Here is a 24,883-nt window from a genome sequence, read left to right on the forward strand (position 1 = left end):
GCTTCTTACAGATGTTTTTTTTGAAACACCATATGATGCCTGACTCTCTGTAACCCCTTTTCTCCTCAGCTGCTGGGCTAAGTCCTCATTAAAACATTAAACTAAGCCTGGCTTATGATATTTTCTGACCACATTTGTTTTTCACTGTGAATAGCAATATCCACACACAGGATACAACATGTATGTGTGAATGTACTAATGTCAGGGGATCCTACAGTTTTCTTCTTTTGGCTGCTCCCATTAGGGGTTGCCACAGTGGATCATCTTCTTCCATATCTTTCTGTCCTCTGCATCTTGTTCTGTTACACCCATCACTTGCATGTCCCTTCTCACCACACCCATACAACTTCTCTTAAGCCTTCCTCTTTTCCTCTTCCCTGGCAGCTCTATCCTTAGCATCTTTCTAGATAGATAGATAGATAGATAGATAGATAGATAGATAGATAGATAGATAGATAGATAGATAGATAGATAGATAGATAGATAGATAGATACTTTATTAATCCCAAGGGGAAATTCACATAATCCAGCAGCAGTATACTGATACAAAGAAACAATATTAAATTAAATAGTAATAAAAATGATTAAAAAATGAAAAAAAAAAAAAAAAAAAAAAAAGCAGACAATAACTTTGAGTTATGTTAGCATTTACTCTCCCGGGTATATTCTCCCAATATACTCAGCATCTCTCCTCTCCACATGTCTAAACCAATGCAATCTCGCTTCTCTGACTTTGTCTCCTAACTTGAGCTGACCCTCTAATGTACACATTTCTAATCCTATCCATCCTTGTCACGACCTGTGCAAATCTTAGCATCTTTAACTCTGCTACCTCCAGCTCTGTTTCCTGCTTTCTGGTCAGTGCAACCGTCTCCAACCCATATAGCATAGCTGGTCTCACTACCATCTTGTAGACCATCCCTTGTGGCACTAACAACAAATAAAAGGGAGCAGAACTTATTTTTTTTATGCTAAATGATTCCAACATATTAATGTATATTAATTTATGTACATAGATTCCACAATTTTGATAAAAAAAGTAAAAAAGACTTTTTTTACTATATACAGACTAGCAGTGTTTGAAATTCAGCTTTGAACCATGGGAATTATGTCTATTACTTAAAGTTACTGAATGATTTAATTTAATAAAGAGTGAAAAAGCTTTGTCATTTTTATCCCATTATGGAATTCATTCAGGAATAAAAATACATAAATCGTGTCCTGCATTTAAATGAAAAAAAAAAAAATGATATTTAAGATTAATGGCTTTCTAATGCAACACAGTTTAAAGCCTTGAGAAAAGAACAGAGACTCCACATTTATATTGTAATATAACAGGCACAGCTACAATACACCCATTCTTTTTAACTATGTTACTGAGTGCACTGGATGTGAGGCATACACTAATCTTAGACAGGCACCATGCTTACGTATTTCCCCATTTACTCATACAGGGCTAATTTAGAGTCATCAGATAATCTAGCCTACCTTGGAAAACTCCACACAGGAAGTGCCAATTACAGCTGAAAATTAAGACAAGCTTCAAAATTTGTGTCCACCTTTGCATCAGTGGCTAGTTAACAATGGCTTCAAATGTTTACTCCAAAATGAATTTAGTTTTCTATTAAAATTTTCCACACTGGCCAGACTTTCATGTTGTTCAGCGCATAAAAAATTGAAGCAGCTCTTAAATAATATGACATATCCTCTTTAATAAAACCCCTGTGTGTGTCCAGGTGTCCGTGTGTGTGTGTCTTCTGGTGAAGTGCGCATGTGCAGGCCGTGCAGCGCATTGCACCATGCTCCGCCCTTGCACACGGCTCCGTGGACGCACACACACTGGAAGCCTGGCACACAGTGAATGGCCTTGCCACGGCCGCGCATGATAAGAAATAAAGGACACCATTGCTGGGGAGAATGCTGATTGGGTAGTCGCAGCCGTGCATATAAAATCCGTTGCTGGGGAGATGCCACACATTAAATAATCAGCTGCATGCCAGCACAAATTAAAATACTTGCAGGGGAACTAAACAGTACTTGCTGGGAAGACACCACGGGCACAATTATCAGCTACATGACATACATTACATCAGTTGCTGGGGACACTCTGCTGATTGCCCAATGTTGTGACAGAAAATTAAAGTCGTATTACGGACATCAAAGCCAGTATTACCGTCAGAGAAAATTACAGGAACTTTACGGAAATACAAACCAGTATTACTGCGAGAGAAAATTACTGACACACAATACAGTGATGCATATTACAGCCACATACAAGCCAGTATTACTGTAAGAGAAAATATCACGGACGTATCTACTAATAATATGCCACCAAAAAAAAAAAAAAAGGACACGTCAAGTAGGACAAAAGACACGGACAATCAAATCCTATATAAGCAACATCTCCTGCAAGAACGGTCAGCTCAGCAAGTAAACATCAACAAAAGAAAGGCTGAAAGACAAAGAAAAATACGAGCAAATAGATCGATTGAAGAAAAAGAAAATGAGCGTCAGAAAAATGCTAAAACAGAAAGACTCAGAAGAGCAAACCTTAGAAAAAGTTGGCATTTACTTGCCAGAAGCAGTATTCAGCCACGGTCAGTTATATGTTGCATTATCAAGAGTTAGAAGTTTTCCAGAAGTTGTTGTCAAGGTTGCAGATGGTCCTGAACAAGGCAAACTGTTCCCAAACTCAGACAGAATATTTACAAGAAATGTTGTCTATAATGAAATTGTATAGAAAAATTTCATGAGGTAAAAAAATAGAAAATTTTACCTAAATATCTTCTTCAGATATTGTGTCTTACAGATTGTTACAAAGTTTTACACTAAGGCAATATTAATTATACTTACTGTATTGTCATACGTTTCTATTTTATTTTTATTATTATTTTACTTTAGGCTTCTTGCAAAAATATTTGTGACAAAAAAAATTAAGACAAGAAACAGAATGAGGTCAAGGTCCCTTGCCATTTAATATAGACTGGTCCTACTAATGTTCATGCACTACTGTTCTAGCGCCCGTTATTGTAACGGGCTTAAAGTCTAGTAATTTCATAAATGCACAGTTAGCAGGGATGCTAAAACAATTTACTTCATTGCTGTAAATAAATCCACAAACACTAAATTTACTCCATTCACTGTTTTTTTTTTTTTTTAAGTGATGTTTATTAGAATAAAAAGTAAACAAATATGATGAACACATTGAAAGAACATATAATATATTTAAATGGTGTGTACGTTATTAGGATGTTTTTTCCATTTCAGAGTTATTATGTCCATCAAGGTCAATGGATTGCTACACAGGCATAAGCAACAACAAAATCTGACCACATATGTGAGGCACCTTGAAAATCTCAAGAGTTCTGAAATTACTCATTCTTCACTTATAATTTTGATACGACAAAGGTAGCCACAAGTTGGGACAAAGGTTGAAAAAAAGTACAAATTTGAAAAATTAAATCACACATTTTTCATATCTGAAATATAAATTACTATAAGACTTGCTCATTCAATATTACGCTTCAGCAAACCTAAATCAAATATCAATAAATGTCAAATACGTGACAAAGTGATTTTCTTGAAATATCTTATTTGAAAAGTGTGTTGTTATATAAAAAGAACTTTAAAACATTTATAAATATCAATACAGTATTTGTTGAATCTGGGTATTTACTAATTTATGTGGTATTGATTTTAAAAAGTATTTACACTGTATTTTTAAGTTGCTAAACAGAAAATTTCAGAGAATAAATGTACTATATGCATTTTGCTTTTGCTTAAGTATGCTATGAAGCAAATTTGTTTACACAAAGGAAGAGCTACTCGCACTATGAACAAAAAGATGTCTTGGGGGAGTGCAGATCATTCCAGAAGAACTGAAGCAGCTCTGCATTGGGGATGCAGGGCCGGCGCTAAGGTAAAGGCAGGAAATAGAAATCATCCATTCCATCAGTTGTAATGGGGAATGTCACTGGTCAACAAGACGGATGAGCTAGCAGCACTAACTAAAAACCATCGGGTCCATCAGTAGTGCAGTTTGTTGTGTCTGACGGAAACATGGCTAATCGGAAGCATTCCCAATGCGAACATGGACATTCCGGAATTCACAAGTGTAAGAACCAATAGGGACAATAAACACTGTGGTAAAAGCAAAGATGTGTGACCCAAACTGTTTATTAACATTACATGGGGTAACCCAGGGCATGTAACAGCTAAGAAAACAATCTGCTGTTGGGACAACTAACTGTTAGCGGCAAGTGTACATCCACACTACATGCCCAGTGAGGTTTTCTCACACCATCGTTGTTGTTCAAGTTCCTCCATGGGCAGACGAAGGGAAGGCATGCGACATACTCGCTAGCACTGCAAGACTTCAGAAGCAACACCCAGAGGATTTCATTGCAATCTCTGGTAATTTCAATCATACTACACTGGACTCGAGTCTGGCTTCCTTTTTTCACTATGTTGATTGTCCCACCAGAAAGAATAAGACAACTGACCTTCTTTATGCAACTGTAATGGATGCTTACCAAGCCACTCCCCTCTTCCACTGGGTAAGTCTGATCATAATTTTGTTTACCTATAGCCTCAGTACAAACCTCTATTTCAAAGACAACCCACAATTACTCACTCCTTCAGGAAATGGTCTCATGAAGCTGAAACCACATGGAGAGGATATTGAGGGGATTAGTAACAGACAGACACTGACAATGCTGTCCCTGTTAAAACTGTATGTTGCTTTGCTAATAATATGCAATGGATTAACAGGAATATTAAGACCTTCTTAACAAGAAAAAGAGAGCCTTTAAAAACAAGGACCAGGAAGAGCTGAGGAGTGTACAGAAATATCTTAAGGTTCAACTAAGAGAGGATAAGGAGTCCTACACTAAGAAAGTAGAATGCAAGTTGCAGTAAACTAACATAAGAGAGGTGTGGGATGGTATGACAATCATCACTGATTATAAGTAAACGAACAGCTGTATAGCATAGGACCGTGTGGAGAGAGAGAATGAGTTTAATCTGTCAGCTTAGATCTTGCAGCCCTCTCCACCCAACACAGTTCTCAACAAAACGTTGCCAGATGTCCGAAATCGCAGCAAATCTGCGGTTTTTCACATGTTCTGCATGGGTGTCTTTGTTGTCAAAGCACAAATGCGGTCACAGGACAATGCATGTTTAATTGCTGGTACAACAAATAGTTCTGAAGAGGCGTCAACCACAGCACCAACTGTGGTCACCGCTGCTCTTGTGAAAAGAATGGAGATAAATGGCATCAACTCAGACAGAAGAGAGAGAGAGGCAAGTTCGTTGTACCATGTGAACGTCACTGAGAGAATAAAACTGAATAATAAAAAAACAAGTACTAACTTTTACAAGTAGCCAAAATTTACACAAGGCATTACTGACTCAAATCAAATGTATGTTTTTATTGCATTATAGTAATAATAATAGCAGCAGCTCAATACTCGGAGCGCTGAGACTCAAACCCAGTACCTTTGGGTTATAAGGAAGCAGTTCTTACCTCTGCACCATTCAAGAATACACATCAACTTCCTGTCAATTGACATTTGACCTTGGGTTTTTAACTCATTGTCAGCAACATGTAAATTTCTTTGTTAATACTCTTGAATAAAAGCGTACGTGTTTATTTGATATTTGGACTGAAGTCTTCACACATTATACACTTCCCAACATTATTAATATTACATGAAAAAACCCCTGTGACCCTGTAGTTAGGATATAGCAGGTTGCATGATGGATGGAAGTTTCTGCTTTAGGTATGTGTTCAGCATTTCTTGCCTCGCATTTCCTTTCAGTCCAACACTTTGTAGACACAGAACACACATGAAGTGCATGTATTCCAAATAATGATATACTATATTTGTTACCATATACATTCCAGGCACCTCACACGCAGTCAAGGAGCCTTGGCTTGAGCTGGGAGAACTTTTGCCCGAGTTGAGCACCGTCAAGGGGGGATGGGACAGCAGGCTGCTTGCGCAGATCGACACATTTGCAAAACAAAAGATGCTGACAGAGAAGTGCGAAGCAATGTCAGTTTTTTAGTAGGCTTCAGAAATTCTAGTGTTAACATTCCATATCATGAAGACCTTGGGGTGACTACTTGACTACTTCTTCATCTCCACAGACCACAACTGAATCACACATTATCACTATGCAGTTTACCTATTGAGAGAAGGTGGGTGTGGACGATGCCATTCTCTACCTCCATCGGACCCACTAACACCTGGACCAAGTGTATAGTGCTGCGAGGATCACGTTCTTTGACTTTTCCAGTTCCTTCAACACAATCCAGCCCCTTCTGTTGATGGACAAGCTGATGGGAGTGGACTCATACCTGGTGCACTGGATTACAGATTACCTCACTGGTAGACCTCAGTTTGTCAGACTGGGGAACTGCACATCACAGACTGTTATCAGTAGCTCAGGAACTCCACAGAGGACTGTTCTTTTCCCTTTCCTCTTCACCTTGTACACATCAGACTTCAACTACAACTCACATACATGTCACATGAAGTTCTCAGATGACACTGCTATTATGGGGTGTGTCTGGGGTAGAAAGAAGGAGGCATACAGGGGTCTAGTGAATGACTTTGTGGAATGGTGTTGGTCAAACCAACTGTTGTCGAACACTTCCAAAAACAAGGAGATGGTCATGGACTACCGTAAGGCTAAACCTCCAATGAGACCTGTCTCCATTAAAGGGTCTGATGTGGAGTGGGTCAAGACCTATAAATACCTTGAAATGCAGTTGGATGACATGCTGGACTGGTCAGAGACCACAAAGGCTCTATTCAGGAAGGGACAAAGCCAACTCTATTTTCTAAGGAAGTTGGGCTCCTTTAACATATGCAAGAAACTCCTGCATATGTTCTATCTGTGGCTGGCAGTACTCTCTTCTATGCCGTGGTGTGCTGGGGGTAACTTGAAGAAGAGGGATGCCGATTGTTTTGACATGGTGACCAGGTGAGCAGGATCTGTGGTTGGGATGGAAATGGACTCTGGTGGCAGTGGCAGAGAGAAGGACACTATGCAAGCTGTTATCTATTATGGACAACGTCACCCACTATACACTTCCATAATTAAGCAGAGGAGCTGTTTAGTGGTTGGCTGCTATCACAGAACTGCAATACAGACAGATACAAGAGATCTTTTGTCCCCAGACTTCAACTCTTTATAACAAGGGTGGGGAGGTCATTGAGCATGGAACGCGATACTCCTTCTCTGCTCATAAGCTATATTAGATATATTAGCTATGGACTACATACATCTGATATCTAACTAGTTGGTCATTACTGTAATACCTTTTTTAGGTCGATATTGCCCAATCATTATGAGCCATGTCACTTTATTTTATTTTACTTTGACATTAACTCACTTTAGCATCTGTCACTTTGATATTGTGTGCCACCAGTCACTTTGGTAGTAGTATTATTTGCACAATTCTTACTGCACTGGCATTATTATATGTACCATCTAGTGTACTGTGATTGCATTATTCGTACAGTATTTGTTATTTGTGTAGTAAGTGTAATTAAATGTTTGTATTTAACTTGGTATAATTAATTCATGGCTACTGGTACTTGAATTTCCCTCTGGATCAATAAAGTATCTACCTACTTATCTATCAGCCTATATTTTAAGTGCTTATATATTCAACTTAACTAAAATTACTAACACCATCACTACCACTACTATTTCTGTTCCTCTTCCTACAAACTGAACAGTTTGAATTTGAAAAGTGAAGGGTAAATGTGGAACAAAAATAAAACAGTTAAAAGATCATACTTTAAACTTTAATCAATGACAAAGCTACTGTGAGGCAGGCTGCAATATATCAGCTAGTCAGGGAAATGCTGAACTACAATTCCCAAAACAGTATCTTCATGCTTTGCATAGTTGCAGCTCTTTATCTCATAACAGTGGCCAGAAAATCATTATATTTTGGAAATAACAGCAAAAGAAAAACAGAGGTATTCTACTGTAAACAGTTCAGCAAAATATTTAACCCAGTGATGGACAAAATCTGTGTTCTGGGGGCCGAGACAATTAGTTTTTAATTGTGGAGAACCAAACTACAAGCACACAAAGTCCAGTGGACTACCATATGCTTTGTATCTGTGGTCCATGCAATGTATTCCTATTTAAAAAATAATTTGATAAAAACAAACAACACAATTCTTCCTGCATGATCATAACTTTTGAATCACTTTTAAAGACAGCTGCATATAGTTCACCAGACTGCCTTAACACCCATCTAAAGCCTGGTTTATACTTGATGTGTCCATGCACAGCAAAAATCACGCCAGATATGGCAACATACACTGAGTTAGCGCAAAGAATTGTAGAAAGGGTATTACTTCCCATTTGAACTGATAGCTTAATATAGTGTGTGGCATGCATGCTAGAATATCCACTAAAGTATTCAAATAATGTGCTTCATATCAGAGTTTGGTTTCCTACAGGGTTAATGAAAAAGTAAAATATCAATCTAGTTCAAGAAAATGCTAGAAGCCATGGACAGACACTTAACTCGCAAATAAAAACTATGGAAATGCAAAGCCCTAGCAAACAAGTATATTGTTAGCTTAAATACACATTTATAATAAGTTTTTTACTAGCCAATGCTGGTTACTTACCACCATCCTTACCTATTAGGTCATATACTCAAAGAAGTTCAAATAATCAGTGCATATGGGACTCATTTAAAAGGGGGGATTCCCAAAGGGATTAACACCTATCAGCATGCTAAGGCAAACTATAAATAAACTATGTTACAGTGTAACAAATAAAGAAAATGTAAAAAGGTATCAATGAAAACAAGCATAGATTGGTATCTTGACAAAGGTTATTTCTATCTTTTGGTTCACAGATGAAAATAGATACAACTTCAAACAGAAGATGGCTAAAAACAAAAACAGAAGAACGTATACCTATTAATATTTATTACATTCACAACTATTGGTAAAAAAAATATTTTCAGGGGTGCTTTGCAAAAAAACAAGTATAAATAGAGGACAAAATGAAAAAATGCTGTACACATAAAAGTTACAAGGGCATCTATAGTACAATAAGGATGATTACACATGTCTTAAACCTGGCTTTCCAAATTTAAATGCAAACAGCCTATAGGTCAGACATGGTCTGAAATTTTTCCAGGAGGTGTAAAAATCATATATGTACCTGGTGGACTAATCAACAGCGCTCTCAAATGTTAATGGACAGCCTAAGTCTAATTTACTCTATATATACAAAATCCTAGGCCTAAAAGTGCAACAATTTTATATGACGTTTTTATGTCACATTTTTTGTCACGCTTTAAACCGGGCTTATTTTAAACCCTACATATATATGTTTGGTATCATTCTTTTCAGAATTTATTGAACTTTAATGTGATGTTACTAGATTTTCAGATTCTTATTCCATTTTTAAATTATAAACTAAAAAATATCCAGCAAGACAAGACTTTTTGCCAAAAGATTTAACCACGCCCGGGGCTGGAAATAAAAGACAGAGTACACGACAAAGACAGCTGCTGTACAGGCTTTTATATGTTCGAAGCGCTGCGCACGATGCAGATCACATGGCACGGCAGCAGCTGATCAAGCAAAGAGGAGGTTAAAAAAAAAACTATTCGTTTCCCATTGAATCACCGTTTAAGAGGGGATTTCAGAGGAGCGACCGTGTCTCCTTGGGATGCGTTCATCCCTCTCTTCACAACAAGTGCGAAGTGGCTGGCACATAGCACAGGCAAGGGGGGGCTGGTTAGCAAAGCGACCAGGGGGTAAGCCCCCTAATATAGAATAAGACTCAATACAATTATCACTACCCCCATATTAAGTCTCTGTCCTATTAACTCAGATAATTATGCTAATTTTTCTTAAACATGCCTTATTCTGTTGCAGTTTGATATCAGACATCTTTAGCCCTCAGGGATGTAAGTGATTACTTGCTCAAACCAGAGCAATATGATAAACTTTGATCACACTGTGCTCTTTTCTTCCTATTAAAATAAAACAATTCAGAAACTGTAATTCTTCTTCTTTCAGCTGCTCCCATTTGGGGTTGCCACAGCGCGTCATCTTTTTGCATAACTTCAGAAACTGTAATAGTGAATTAATACCCATATTCTTACTAATAAGCACATTAAAGACACAGAAGCTCCAAATTCAAACTTTACCCATTATTTTTGTGTCTTTATGGCTATTTCTCTGAATACTTCGATTTTACTTCAACATTGCAAAGAAATTGGTTGTTTATTGGGAAACTCTAAATCAGCCCAATATTACCGAGTGTGGGTGCACGTACAATTCACACATTGGTTCCTGCTTTGAACCTGATTTTGCATACATAGCCAACCAATCTGTGGATGATGCAGTTAAATTAGGTCTGAGCTTTATTTACCATCACCTTGATAAGTCAGGGGAATATGTAAGGATCTTGTTTGTGGACTTTAGCTCCGCTTTCAATACAATCATCTCAGACCTCTAGATAAGAAACTCACCCATTTCAACCTGCCAAGTTCAATAAGCCACTGGATCACAGGCTTTCTGACAGATAGGAAACAGTATGTGTGGTTAGGCACACACATCTGACCCATTAACCCTCAGTGCTGGTGCAGGGATGTGTCCTTTCCCCACTATTCCTTTTACTTTATACAAATGACTGTACCTCTGGGGATTTGTCTGTCAGACTTCTGAAATGTGCAGCTGGCATCACACCAAATGGCCTCATTTCAAATAATGATGAATTTCAAAAATATTGGCACCTCAAATTTCAGCAAGATGCAAATGCACCCCCTTTTTAGCAGGTTTTCATCAGTTCCATGCTTTTCAAACGTCTTTACTATGGTCTTTACTACTTTGTGCTTGCAGGTAATTTCAACTAATTCCCTATTTTTTTTAGCCATTCCCCAATCTTTGCAGCTTTCTCATTTGAGAGGAGAGCCATTTGGTTTTAAACATGTTGATGGATCACAAAATGTTTTTACTTTTGTGTCACCTCATATTTAGACCCCAATGAAACAGGAAATAGGCACAGACAATTGTAATGTTCTTAGACACTAAAAGCAATATCAAGAAAAATTTGTTTCCCCAAAGACAGTAATTCCTATGGCTTTATTTATAGTATTCTTCAAGGGTGCCATAACTTTGCCACATGTTTTAGGCACAATAAACTATTCAAAATATAAAAGAACACTTTTGTAGGTTTTGGAATTTACAATCGTTACAGTATATCTATTATTTATATCACATTAATGTTTCTGCTCACTTATTTGTGGGATGCAATTTCTTTTAGAGTTGACTATGTGAATTTTCTAAGTTCCTGCAAATAATGCCATCCACTAAATGAATAATTACAATGTGAACAAACTGTAACATTAGATACATTCCAGTTGTTTAATGAAAGATAGTGCCTTAATTTTATAAAAAATGTGACCAGTCATAGTGCTTTCCGACTTCATGGAGCAAAACAAACCATAGCCATGAAAAGTAAGATTGACATGTTTGAAAAACCATGAATGATTTTGTCAATATTTATTATAAGCTTTTTATTAGAAGTGTTTCTGGCTCTGCTTTCTCCTTGATCTCATTACTGTGAGGGCACAGAGAGTCCCAATTTGTGATGGTCTGTGTTCTCAAACATCACATTTGTTTCAAACTTCATGTGCATCATTTAACCAACAATGCAAAATTCATATGCACTTAATAGCATTACAAAAAACACATCATTGTGAAAATACAAAAATGCAATACAAAAATATATAAAATACATAAATGGTATACCATCCATCACCATACACTGATAATTTCAAAAAGAATTTTTAATATTAATTTGTTAATGATTTATTGTTACATTACTACGGTAACAGCCAGAAATGCACGCACAACCATTTTGTGTTGATAACAGTGATAAACACCTATTTAAAATAAAACTCAATACACATGCTTTGCTCACGTGCTCCGAGTCAGACTATTTGAAGAAAACAATGCCATCTGAAATTTATAAGTTGTGAGGTAATGCTAACCTTTCACTTCAGTCAAGAATTTAAAATTAAAAATACAACTTGGTCAGAAAGAAATAGCATTTTATGTGGTCAAACTGCACTGGAAATGATGCAACACTTTTAATGTTTCATTATTTTCATGAAAAAGGAATAAAAATACAGCATACCTTAGGTGCTTTTTATTTCACACCATATATTAAAATCAATAGTGACCTAGGGCTTACACCTAGTCTAGTTTTACATGAATGCACTTAAGTGTAAGCGTGAAAACTGAAAATAAATCATTATTACTTTGCAAAAACAGGTACAGCTGATATTAGGTTATCAGTGGTTATAAATCCAGGGTTAGGTCTTGGATGAATTATTTTAGAATGATATCATTCAATATTTCACAATGATTTAGATCTGAAGTTCTGCACATAATTGAAGCCTCAGAAGGCTGCAGCACAGTTTCTTCAACAAATTTGGGTCCAGCAATATTTACATTCAGGTTAAGACTGGCTTGTAGCAAATTCAGTTTTTGTTTAGTGTTTTTTCTTGTATGCAAAATTAAAGTAATCAACTAATCAATCAAATACTTAAATCCTGGGTACATTTACATTATCTGTCAAATAAAGCTCTGCTCACCATGTCAATGGAGATAGTGTGATCTTCTTCTCAACTTACTGAAGTTTAAAACACTGATTCAGTTTTTGTAACATTCACTACACCATTCCTACATTCTTATGAATTCTGCATTTAGTTTATATACCAACATATACAATACATACTGTAAACATATACAGGTGTGCTACATAGTGTTTATATTCTTATAAAGCCCTTTATGGTATTCTATAGTAGTTTACATTTTTGCAATAACACACTTTGGAACTTTTGAAGTGCTGAACTTAATTTGTTATTTTCAGTTAAATACATTACTAATGTAGTATCCCAAAAAAATTAATTAAGTAACCAATTAATCATCAGACTAACCAGTTCACTAATAAATTGGCAACATAATTGATGGGGTCAACTGTAATTATAAGTAAAAATACCAAAAAGGGGAGGCTTTTTTTTTGGTTGAAATTTCTTTAGTGCTGAGATACATACGGAGTACAGTATCCCTAATCTGAAATGCTTGGGGCTAGAAGTATGTTGGATTTTGGATATTTTCAGAGTTGGGAATAAACTTAGAAATTTTGCAGAATTGCATCTTTCTAAAACACCTTCCCTCAGTTTCTCCAGACTGTACACTTTAAACCGTTTCAGGAAGAAAGCAACATAAACTGATGCTGTGGGAAAATAAAATGCTAAAACAGCAATGATCCATTCTGGATCTCAGAAACACAAGCGACTCAAGCTTAATGATTTAGTTTGTACACTGTAATGAGCATGCCAACAGAAGATACAGGTAGGCAGACAGACACTGAAATGACTGTAGCTACTTGGTTCCACATTTGAGAATTACTTCCTTATTCATTTAGACATGCAGTCAGAAGTGGATAAGCGTTGTGCTTCAATTTTACAATTCAGATTTTCACAAACATAGCTGCCAATTTTTTCAACCTTACATGGTCTTCTATACCATCAGTTTAGGATTCTAGAGCATTTCAGATCAGGGATGCTCAACCTGTACTTTTTTGTGTTGCCAACTGCATAGACAATATACTGTATTCTACAAACACAGCCAACAATAGTCCAGCAAAGATCTATGTTTTAAAATTACATTTTCGACGTTACATTGGCCCGCTCAACAACACCATAAATCAAAGCCTTATTAAAAAATAAACTTTTACTGGACCACACAGCAGATGTAAACTATAAATATACAGAAATATTTTGCATGTGATGTATGCTATGATGTATTCTTTTGTTTGTTTGTGTGTGTGTGTATTTTGATGGTACAGTGATCCCTCTCTATATCGCGCTTCGACTTTCGCGGCTTCACTCTATCACGGATTTTAAATGTAAGCATATCTAAATATATATCACAGATTATTTGCTGGTTCGCGGATTTCTGCGGACAATGGGTCTTTTAATTTATGGTACATGCTTCCTCAGTTGCTTTGCCCAGTTAATTTCATACAAGGGACACTATTGCAAGATGGCTGAGAAGCTACCCAATCAGAGCACGTATTACATATTAAATAAAACTCCTCAATGATATACGATATGCTTCCCGTGTGGTGCTTTGCATACTTGAAAGCCCAAACATATTGATTTTTGATTGTTTGCTTGTCTCTGTCTCTCTCTCTCTCTCTCTGACATTCTCTGCTCCTGACGGCGGGGGTGTGAGCAGAGGGGCTGTTTGTACGGAGGCTGTTTGCCTAGAGGATACGGATGCACTTCTAAGAAATGCTGAAAGACTACCTTCACATTGCTGCCTTCCTTGTAGCTGCTTTGTCCGGGGGTGCCTTGCATACTTAAAAGCCCAAACAGCCCTATTGATTTTTGATTGTTTGCTTTTCTCCCTCGTTCTCTCTCGCGCTCGCTCTCTCGCTCAGTGACATTCTCTTGACGCGCACTCTTTTGAAGAGGAAGATATGTTTGCATTCTTTTAATTGTGAAACGGAACTGTCATCTCTGTCTTGTCATGGAGCACAGTTTAAACATTTGACTAAAGGGTGTTATTTCATGTCTAGAGGGCTCTAATAATGTTAGAAAATGTATTTAGAAGGTTGTAAACAGGTTTTCTATGCTCTGCAAAAATATTCGATTTATAAATAAAGAATTCTACTTCGCGGAAATTCATTTATCGCGGCAGAGTCTGGAACAGATTAACCGCAATAAACGAGGGTTGACTGTATTGCATTTATCCTCAAAATAGTAATACATGTTAAAATTCCATAGTACTGTACTATGCACACAACACTAAATTTGAACTTAAATAAACCTGTATATCCAGGGCCTACGAATATTTCAAATTACAGTAAGTTACAGAATTACATCTTACAACATCTTTATACAAAAAATTACTGGAACAGACAGCTGAGTGGATGCCAGATCCACTTGCAAATGGGAATGAGGGAATACTAGCAAAATTCGGCATCTATCTAATGATTTGAAAAGAAGTAAACAATTTAAGTACAGTTCCTGACAGCCTATCAAATTCTTAAGGCAGTGTAATAGAATGAGATGGCTAACAGTATCAAAAGGTGAGGTTAAATCATTACATTCAACACTCTTAAACAAGATTAACCCAATTCTGATTCACAGTGGGCTAGAGCCTATTTCAAAAGCACTGAGCACAAGTCAAGAAATAGTCGTAGGCAGGGCATCCGTCCATTGCAGAGCTAACATTTTTTCACAAACATACAAACTTAATTTGGAATCTTCAATCAACCTAAACAGCACCTCTTTGGGAATGTCGAAGGAAAACGTGTAGTATATGGAGGGACACTCACACAGGCATGGCAAGATGTGAAAACTCTACACATACATTAAATAAGGGCAATATTTCAATCCAGAATGTTGAAACTGTGAGACAGCAGCTGCATTACCCTGGACTTAATTTCAACAGGATAATGGTACAGTATTTCTTAATTTAGTAAGTATTACAATGGATAAAAGGAAACATTCTCTGACATTTGTTATTCACCATTTCAGACTGAATACAGGCAGAGCTGCACCATGTTTTTAACAATAACAGACTAAAACAGAGAAAGCAAATTTAGAGTTTACAGTACAAACAGACTGCAAGGAATTTTTAGTATTTATGCTGTACCGTATAAATAAATAAATATGCCGTCACTATTTACCAGGGAGCAAGGACATCCTAAAGTAAACTGCTTCAGTGTCCAACAAGTGTCCCAGGCTGCAGAGTCGGAAGCAATTATTGGGTTACTATAGTCGGAGGTAGTAAAAATGTACAGACTCTAACTAAATGTAAATTGTAATATATTGCACTAAAGTTTTCAAATTCACATATACTAATTCAATTAAATTCTCTTCTTAGAGACATCTGATAAAAATGCAGCATGTATTTTAATTTTGTAAGTTGAGTATTATGTTTAATGTTACTAAGTGTTTGTAAGCCGCAACAACACTTTCAAACCTGACCTTTAAGTGATTAGAGTGAGGAAATGTAGCCTGATGATTCACATTGGCAGTGATAAAAGGCCTTGTATCTTGTAGTCATGTGCTTTTAATCAACACAGTAAATATATTAATCTAATTACAAATAGAGGAGTTGGAGGTACCAGAGATTGAGGAGTTGGGAGTCAAAGGTTTTGTGTCCTGACTCCACAGCCCTAGAAATTCGTTCTTGTTGCCAAACAAATTTTTGATTCAGAGGACTAGCTGCCATAGGACAATTGTTTGGCCAGACTGGCAGAAAAATACGGAACTGAGGTAATTTGCTTCGTCAAACCACCTACCACTTCTGTCTTCCTATAGCTCTCAAAACCGTACTTGTTTAAACAACAAAATATGTAAAGTGGGGCATATTTCAAATACAAACCACACTATCAAATGCCTACCACTACCTGATCCCATCAATTAGCATCGCTCACAAAAGCCACATAACCCATTTTCTCCTCAACTGCTGGGCTGAGTCCTAATTAAAACATTCAACTGAGCCTGGCTTATGATATTTTCTGACCGCATTTGTTTTTCATTGTGAACAGCAATTGCCATACACAGGATGCAACATGTATATATAAATGTACTAATGTGAGGGGATTATATAGTAAGTAACAAAATTATCGCATTTGCATTAAGTGAACAAAGAGACAAAGAAGAAACTGACTGCAGCATGTTGTTGCTGCCACATGAAATACTGTATACTCAAACTTGTATTACTTTAGAAAGTGAACTAAATATTCAAATATCAGTAAAAATTATTCGCTCTTCTCACCCTGTCGCAGTCTTACTAACTGACCTACATTCCTTGTGATCCTTGTCAGGACAGCGAGCCATAAAAGCAGCCATGAAAAGCAGCTTAAACCCTCACAAGTGTCATGTGCTGGTGACATGCTCCACTGTATTATTTTTTTTTACTCCACACTTGTGGTACTTCTGCAAATCACAAAGTGCTTATGGAAATGTTGTGTGGGTCTTGTAGCAGTAAGCTAGGGTCCCAGTGCTGCAAATGTATTGTGACATATATTTAAATTATTTTTTGCTGTATTAAATAAAAAAATCATGTACTAATGTGCAGGTATAATACCCAGAATCATTACATTAAATTCAAATAATTTAAACATTTTTTGGAATATTTGTACCTTACTTTTTGAATCATTTCACAGCCCTGATTTGCGCAACAGTTACTATCAAGACTAGACAAAAACTAGCAGTCTAAGAAAAGAACACATCCTCTACAGGTGATAGTACACTCATGTGGAAAAGCAAATACAGCAGTAAGTCTAAAAGTGTGTAACATTGATGGAGAAAGTTGTTCCGCCCTACTCTATGCAGAATTCTATCAGCTGTATGATGTTTAAGGTGTGTCGTGCATCCACAGCCCATTTCAAATTCCCCCACAGCATCTTGATGCAATTTAGATCTAGGCTTTAACTTGCATTCCAGAGCCCTATATTTCTTTTTTTCCCAGCCATTCCATGCCACATTTACTCATATACTTTCGGTCATTGTCATGTTTGGACTGAGCTTTAATTTTCTTACGGATGGTATTACATTATCCTCTGGTAGAGTAAAGAACATTCTAGGATGGTGAACTTACCCAGCTCTAATACAGTAAACCAGCCTCAAACCATAACATTTCCACCCCCATCCATTACAGTTGGTATTGGGTTGTTCTGGTAAAATGCTGTGTTTGGTTTTTGCAAAACATGTCGTCTGTTACTGTAGCCAAATAACTCTTTATTTGCTTTATGTGTGCAGAGCACATCATTCTACAAGTCCAGGTTTTGGGTAATTTTTGTCTTGCCTTGATATTTTTTCTGGATAGCAAATATTTCTTCCTGGCACAACTCCTGTGTAGACTTAATTTGTGGAGCCTCGTTAGAATTGTTGCAAGAGCTACTTGTAGGTCCAATGACAAAGTTCTGGGGTTTGTAGAGACTTCTTTCAGCATCTTGCATTCTGCTCTCAGACTGAACTTGCTGGGAAGTCCTGGCACAAACGTGTTGGGAGTTGTTTGAAGTCTTCTCCACTTGTAGATGGCCTTCCAGACAGTGGAAGATTGATTTGAAATTTCTGGAGATTTCTTCAAATACCTTCCCAGACTCACCAGCATCTAAAACCTTCTTTCTGAAGTTCTCCGAGAGCGCTTTCAATCTAGGCATGGTGACAAGAAACACTTTAACAACAAAGTTCAAACCAAACGAAATGTCTGAGGTTTAAATAAGACAGATTCAGACAACATCTTCTCTAATGATGTTCTAATCATTGGCACCTGATCTGGTGCACCTCATGAAGGAGTGCACTTGCTTTTTACACAAATGTGAAATTTGCATGTATGTTTATTGAAATTATACAATGGACTAAAAAATGTACATGTGGCAAGAGGTTTCTTATATTACCTTTATCTACAGATACTGTTTAAATAAAGATAAAATATCTTGATATGCCCAAATATGTTTAAAAAAAAAAAAAAACAGTTCATGGAGTGTACTTACTTTTTAAATGACTGTATAGTATAGCCAAAATACTTTGAGAAACAATATGTTTATAAGCTACTTTTCACCTTTACCAAATGTGTTTTTTGTCACAGATGAACACATTTCGATTATACCAGAAAAGGCACTTAAAAATGGCATATTCTACATAAAATAATGAAGTGTGATTTTATGCAGTCAAAAGTATTGCAGTAAAATATACAAACAGTGAATGTAAAAAAAAAAAAATAAAAGCAGAGAAAAACATGCAAATACAGTAGCTACACTACTTACTGGACTAATTTATGTAAATAACTATTAAACAAAATAATAGAGTTTGAGGCACTTGCTGATTGCATTTACTGTATATGGTTTTAAAATTTTACTGTCAATCTACACTCATTTCAGTCAGCAAAAAACTACCTGTAGCCACACTGAAAAGCCTAAGCGTGATAAGACAGTAAGTGTTTCTGGAATTAAAATTTTTCATCATACTGCTAATAATGATAACGGTATTCTGGCTCCCTACACTCTAACAACTGTTTGTTTCAAAATGTTAAATAAGCATTAAATGTTAAGCTAAAGGCGGGTTTTCTATAACGTTTCAGTATTATTCCCTATCTGTGCAGTTAATAGTAATAGGCCCAAGGCAAAACACATCATCAATAGCAACCAAGAAGACTTTTTTGTGCTTTTCAGGTCACAACAAAAAATGTACTTTTTAGAGAAAACAATAACACAAACATAGTTGGGGATCCTTATAGCCTTAAACTGGACAATGGGGATGATAAATGGATGCTATTGACACTAGCTCAATTTATGACGGTCCAAATGAAAAAGTGTGAATGGCATCTTTGATGTGGACTCTAAATACTATCATCTATTTCAAATTAATGTTTAATTCTAACTGTAATACTGATCTTAAACAATTTATAAATATATTTCATCAAATTTCTGTTTGTACAAGAAAATACATAGACAATATTTTCCCCAAATGTCGTAAGTCAGTACATATAGAAATTATAAATGGAATGCAATAGAACGTACAAAAGAAAAGTTTCATTTTAATATCGTATACTGAAAAACCTGCTCTCCAGCAAAAAGTATATATATATATATATATATATATATATATATATATATATATATATATATATAATCCATCTCCGAGATGCGATGACTGAATTGTAGATGAAATGTGAAATTTCTAAAATTCATGCATGACTATTTTGTATAAAAGAATGACTGCATTTAAAACTATTTAACAATAAACAAATTTCCTTCACCTCAGTTTCCATTTGTTTATCTTGGCAAAATTTAATTTGATAAAACCAAGAAGCTCTGTCCCGAGTCATAGGAAATCCCAAAAATAATCCCTAGAATAAGTCCTCTCTCTCCTTTCATTTTGACGTGGCTGGAACACCAATATTAAATGGCATCTCTTGACCAAAAGAAGCTGTTGTTTTATTCTGAGATCCTTCTGTATTGTTAAGCTCCTCCTCTTGAACAGAAATTTCATTTTTCTTGCTTGTACTTCCTCCTCTAGTCACTAACCAGAGCTCATGATTACAGGTGAGGACAGATACGTAGACAGATAAAAGCCAAAGCGTCATCCAATGACTTAAGATATAACAAAAGAATTACTGATACCAATGCACAATGATTTATTGCGCAAACTCATGAACACCTCTTTCCACTTGTAAATAAGACCCTGAGATACCAGAACTCCTCTACCAAGGTCCACTTCTCTTTCCTAACCAGAAGACAAAAAATTATGCCTTGCAATAAAGGACCGGAACCTTCAATGAGCAGGTCGCCTTTAACATCCAGAATATGTTGCAATAAGCTGAAAACCTGTCCTGTTCATACTGCACATAAAGTCTGACATGGCCATGAGGACATTACCAACAAACTGAAGGAAAGACGTAAGACACACCATTGGTAGGATCTTATACATAATTTAAAAGGACTCAAATTAATACCAGGTATGCATACACCAATTCTTACTCTTGAAAAATGTAAATGAAAAGGCACCCAGTAGCTCCCCTCAGAACTCTATACCAGAGGTTTCCAACTCCAATCCTGGAGAGTCCCAGTGACTGCAGGTTTTTGTTCCAACTCAGTTGATTAATTAGAAGTCAATCCTCACCAATAACAGATCTTACTTAATTTCACGGCTTGTTAGTGTTTTAACCGTACCATGTCAGTTCATTCTTAAATCACAGATTTTTTTTTTTTTAACAAGCAAGTCAACTAAAATGAACCAGAAAAATGTCACTTGAGTAATAAGTGCTTCTTCAAAAATAAATAATTTCTCCTGAAGCAATTTGGTTAGAACAAAAACCTGAAGCCATCTGTGCCCTCCAAGACAAACGTTACTCAGTCCTGATTAAAATGGTCTGAGTCTTAAACAGCAAATAAATTAAATGAAGCTAATTAGTAGAAAAACTAGTCACTAATTAAGAAAAAAGAATGAAAACCTATAGCCACTGTGTCTTTCCAAGATCGGAGTTGGCCTCCCCTGCTCTATACTCTTATCACCCCTACATAACATGTTTTACAAGCATAAGTCCTTGCCAAGTATACAAAGCATATGCAAAGCAGGAGAAGCCTGTTTCAGTACCTTGTCATACTTGAACACAGCTTCTTTTTCACCTTTTTAAAAAGAAATTCTGTCAGTCACAGGGCACTGCCCCTGGCTTATAGACAACATTGAAAAGGCATACTAAAGACACCCCCACAATACTCTGTGCTTTCAGCATTTCAGACCAGAATGTATCCATCCAGTAGCATTGTCACTATGAAGTATTTAATCAACTCAATGACACCGATTTGGTCCCAATCCTGCACTGACTTGCCCCCACTTCAATTTATATCAAGTCAGTATTTACAAGCCTCCCAGAAACTTTTTGCCCACTAAGTTGCAACACATGTCCCAAATTCCAGTTTTCTCGGCAAAGATCTAGTTGGTCTGGATCAGTTCTAATCATGCCTATCACATAGCCAGCACTGCACCCTAGACCCAATTTTCACCTACTAGATGATAACTCCCAGTTGTGGCCAGAATACTAGCAAAATCTGTACATGTAAAAAAGAAAAATGATTATTTATTGGAGTCAAAATCATGAAATTCTATAAATACGTAAAAGAAAAATTATTATTTAACGGAGTAAAAAACATGAAATGAGGATAAAATATTTACTCTCTTACCGACTGGAGTATTCACGTTAAACTGAGGTCCACTATACTCTATGAGTATTTATAACAGACTAAATAAACAATCAGTTCATTTTAACTGACATTCTTATAGATAAAAAAAAACTTTTTTTAAAAAATGGCTCATTTAAATAACAGGAAAAATCACATGAAAACTAAAGTGGTATGCAATGGGGCATCGTAACTCAACACCTTCAGCTAACTAAATCACCTAAATACAAACATTGGGGTTATTATTAGATAATTTTTATTTAAATAGTCTGTTCCTGTGATAGAAAGTTACTCAATCAAAATTTAAAATCATGACTTTCTTGATGTTTTAATTTATAATTTAAAAATGGAATAAGAATCTGAAAATCTAACATCACATTAAAGTCTGATAAAATCTAAAAAGAACGATACCAAACATATACATGTAGTTTTTAAAATAAGCCCAATTTAAAGTGTGACAAAAAATGTGACATAAAAACAACACATAAAATCGTTACACTTTTAGGCTTAGGATTTTATATATACTGTAGAGAGTAGATTTACCCCATATAGTTGGTAGCGGTGACCGAGAAAATGTTTTAATTTTGTGATCGGAAATGATAAGCAGGAAGGTGTATTAGGGTAATGTGCCTTTCCTGTTTAACATTTATTGGACTTTTTCTAGAAGTATTAACAGTATTTTAGCAAACAAAGTGAATAGATAATGGCTACGTGGATTATGTGACATGAATTACGTGACGATTTTTTTCCATGGATATTTTTAACATCGTCTCCAAGAAAACATGATATTAAATGTTTATTATCTGCCATCCCTTTACCAAAGTATTTGGTAGGTAATATATAAAAATACCACTTTTGGGTAGAGTATTCCTTTAATGTTTACAAACTTTGCTCATCTCCCCAAAGTGTTGTGATGAAGAAGGTGCATGTTGTCCTTCTTTCCTTGGACTTAACCTGCGCCTCCTCTCACAACTTTAAAACAATATATCTGAATGTTGACTGACTACTACAATTTGACCGCTTGTGAGAATAGCTGTCTGTGAGTGAGTGAGTAAGTGTGAAGTGTAATTGACAAGTACGTATCTGCGGTCTTTTAAAGTCTCTTAACCATTAGAGTGAGGCCAAGTATTCAGTTCGCTATAAAGCTGAATAAAAGAATCTGATACTTAAATGGACTGAGAGACAGATTAATAAAAGTTAACTAGTTTTCTAAGTGCAGTCTATACACTAAACTCTTATATTAAAATTGCTATTATCAATTTTACAAAGAGCAGAGTGAACAAATTTTTAATGATTTAATAATAAAGTTAAAAGTAAGAGAGTATAAATGACAGTTCTTGAGGGGTTCTAGAAACAAAGTGAGTGAATGGTGACTTTAGCTGAAAGGAAAGGCTAATATAAATAAAGACAACACCTGGAACAGAAAAACTGTAAACTTAAAAAAGGAAAGAATTCTGCCAGCATCTGACTCAAATAAACCATGGGAAAATAACTTTGTCAAATACCTAGGTGGAGGAGAAGGTAGCGCTGGTCATCCTAAGTTACAAATTAGTCATACAATACTGAAACCTAATGAGAAATGCAACTAAAGCCATTCAGCTCCTACCTGGTGCTGAAGTAAGTATTAAATACCTAGTTCACAAGCATGACTTTCCTAAATACAAAGCAAGACATCGTGATCACAAACATTTGCCCTATATTAAGGAATTAGACCAAGTGAAAAATAATTACCGACTTCACAATAAAGACAAACAGCACTGAAATTAGGTAGGAATCGGGACAGCAACATTCCAAATAGACACCAAAATGGCAAATTGCTGGATAAGAATAGTTTTGGTCAGCATTTTTCAGCTGTGTATGATGGAGGCTGATGTCTTCTCCTCAGAGGTCATCATGGTGGACGCTGCTCTGTTGTCCCAAATAATGATCTTTGAAGATCATGTGGCTTGGGTTCCGAATTAAAATACGAGGACTTTGCCGACAGCTCCTTGGTGATGTATGCAGAAATATTCTGCAGCATGAACGTGGTAAACATAGACATCACACACCCAGCTGATTTCTTTCATTCAACTTGCTGACCCCCAGAGGTGTCGACGGGGGAACGGCGTACCACCAAGGTCCCTGCCACTCCTGCAAAATATTAGCAAGGGACACTGCGGCCAGCACTCCAGGTGTCAGCACTGGACGCAGCGGTTTGCTTAGATGGTCTTTGGTGATGCGGATACGACACCTATGAGACAGGCTCCCCAAAGGTTGCATTGGGGATACCCTCGGGTGCAAAGGGGAACGCACAGCTTAAAACGCACCGAGGCCCTGCCGCAGCACTAACACATTGCAAAAGATGAGGCAAGACTAGCATCAGCTACGCTCTGCAGTACAGGTTTTGTTGTAAAAGTCACACACAGACGAGTGCACATACATACCGTGCAAGGCGCTAGTCCTGCCACATGCATATTTTAATAAAAGCACGCTGTTCCTTACCTGCTTCCTCCAGAAATCCGTCATAAACACACGGTACTGTCAGCGGAGTGATCGCACGCACTCACGCAAATACGTCACTGAGGTCACGTACTAAGGAGGCGGATTGACGTATCACCACTCACCCAGGACTGAAAAGCCGCAGTATCCTGCCGCGGTTAGAATTCCCTCGTTAAATAGGCTTAGTAGTTTTCTTCTCAATGAAAATCCAGAGATCACTTTTACGTAGACTTATCTGACGTGTTTCTGAGTGGACGTATGATCTTCGTTACTGTTTCCTGATAAACAACAAGACCAGCAAAAATTAAATCACTGTCACATGATTAGACAACAAAACAATATTAGGTGGTATAATAAATAGAGCTCTACTTAGGGACATGAACTAAAATCTTGGGCATTTTGATGTTTGCCTGTGTAGTTTGCAAGTGGAAGGGTATTCACAAATAGCAGTTTATCTAATTTGCTGTCTTTACTGTCTTTGTGGCAGTCTATATCCCTGTTTTTTCAGGGACATGGAGGACATGGTTGCATTCAGTTTGGTTAAAAATTCCTCTTAATTGTTTACATCATGATTCTTTCAGCTGTCAAAAGAACATTAGCTCCCTTCTCTGTGACACAGAGCATGTGTTTT

At 36.6% G+C, this 24,883-nt stretch overlaps 1 protein-coding gene across 1 annotated transcript in view; it reads right to left on the reverse strand.

The window, feature by feature from the left end:
* hdlbpb (high density lipoprotein binding protein b) overlaps window positions 1-24,313 on the reverse strand; it is a 138,685-nt gene extending 114,372 nt beyond the window's left edge. The window contains exon 1 of the mRNA XM_039747007.1: window positions 24,256-24,313. The gene's annotated coding sequence lies outside the window, so the exon portion shown is untranslated. The remainder of the gene's footprint in view (window positions 1-24,255) is intronic.
* Between the last annotated feature and the right edge of the window lie 570 nt (window positions 24,314-24,883).

The sequence above is a fragment of the Polypterus senegalus genome, chromosome 3 (assembly GCF_016835505.1).
Source record: "Polypterus senegalus isolate Bchr_013 chromosome 3, ASM1683550v1, whole genome shotgun sequence".
NCBI classification, from domain to species: domain Eukaryota; kingdom Metazoa; phylum Chordata; class Cladistia; order Polypteriformes; family Polypteridae; genus Polypterus; species Polypterus senegalus.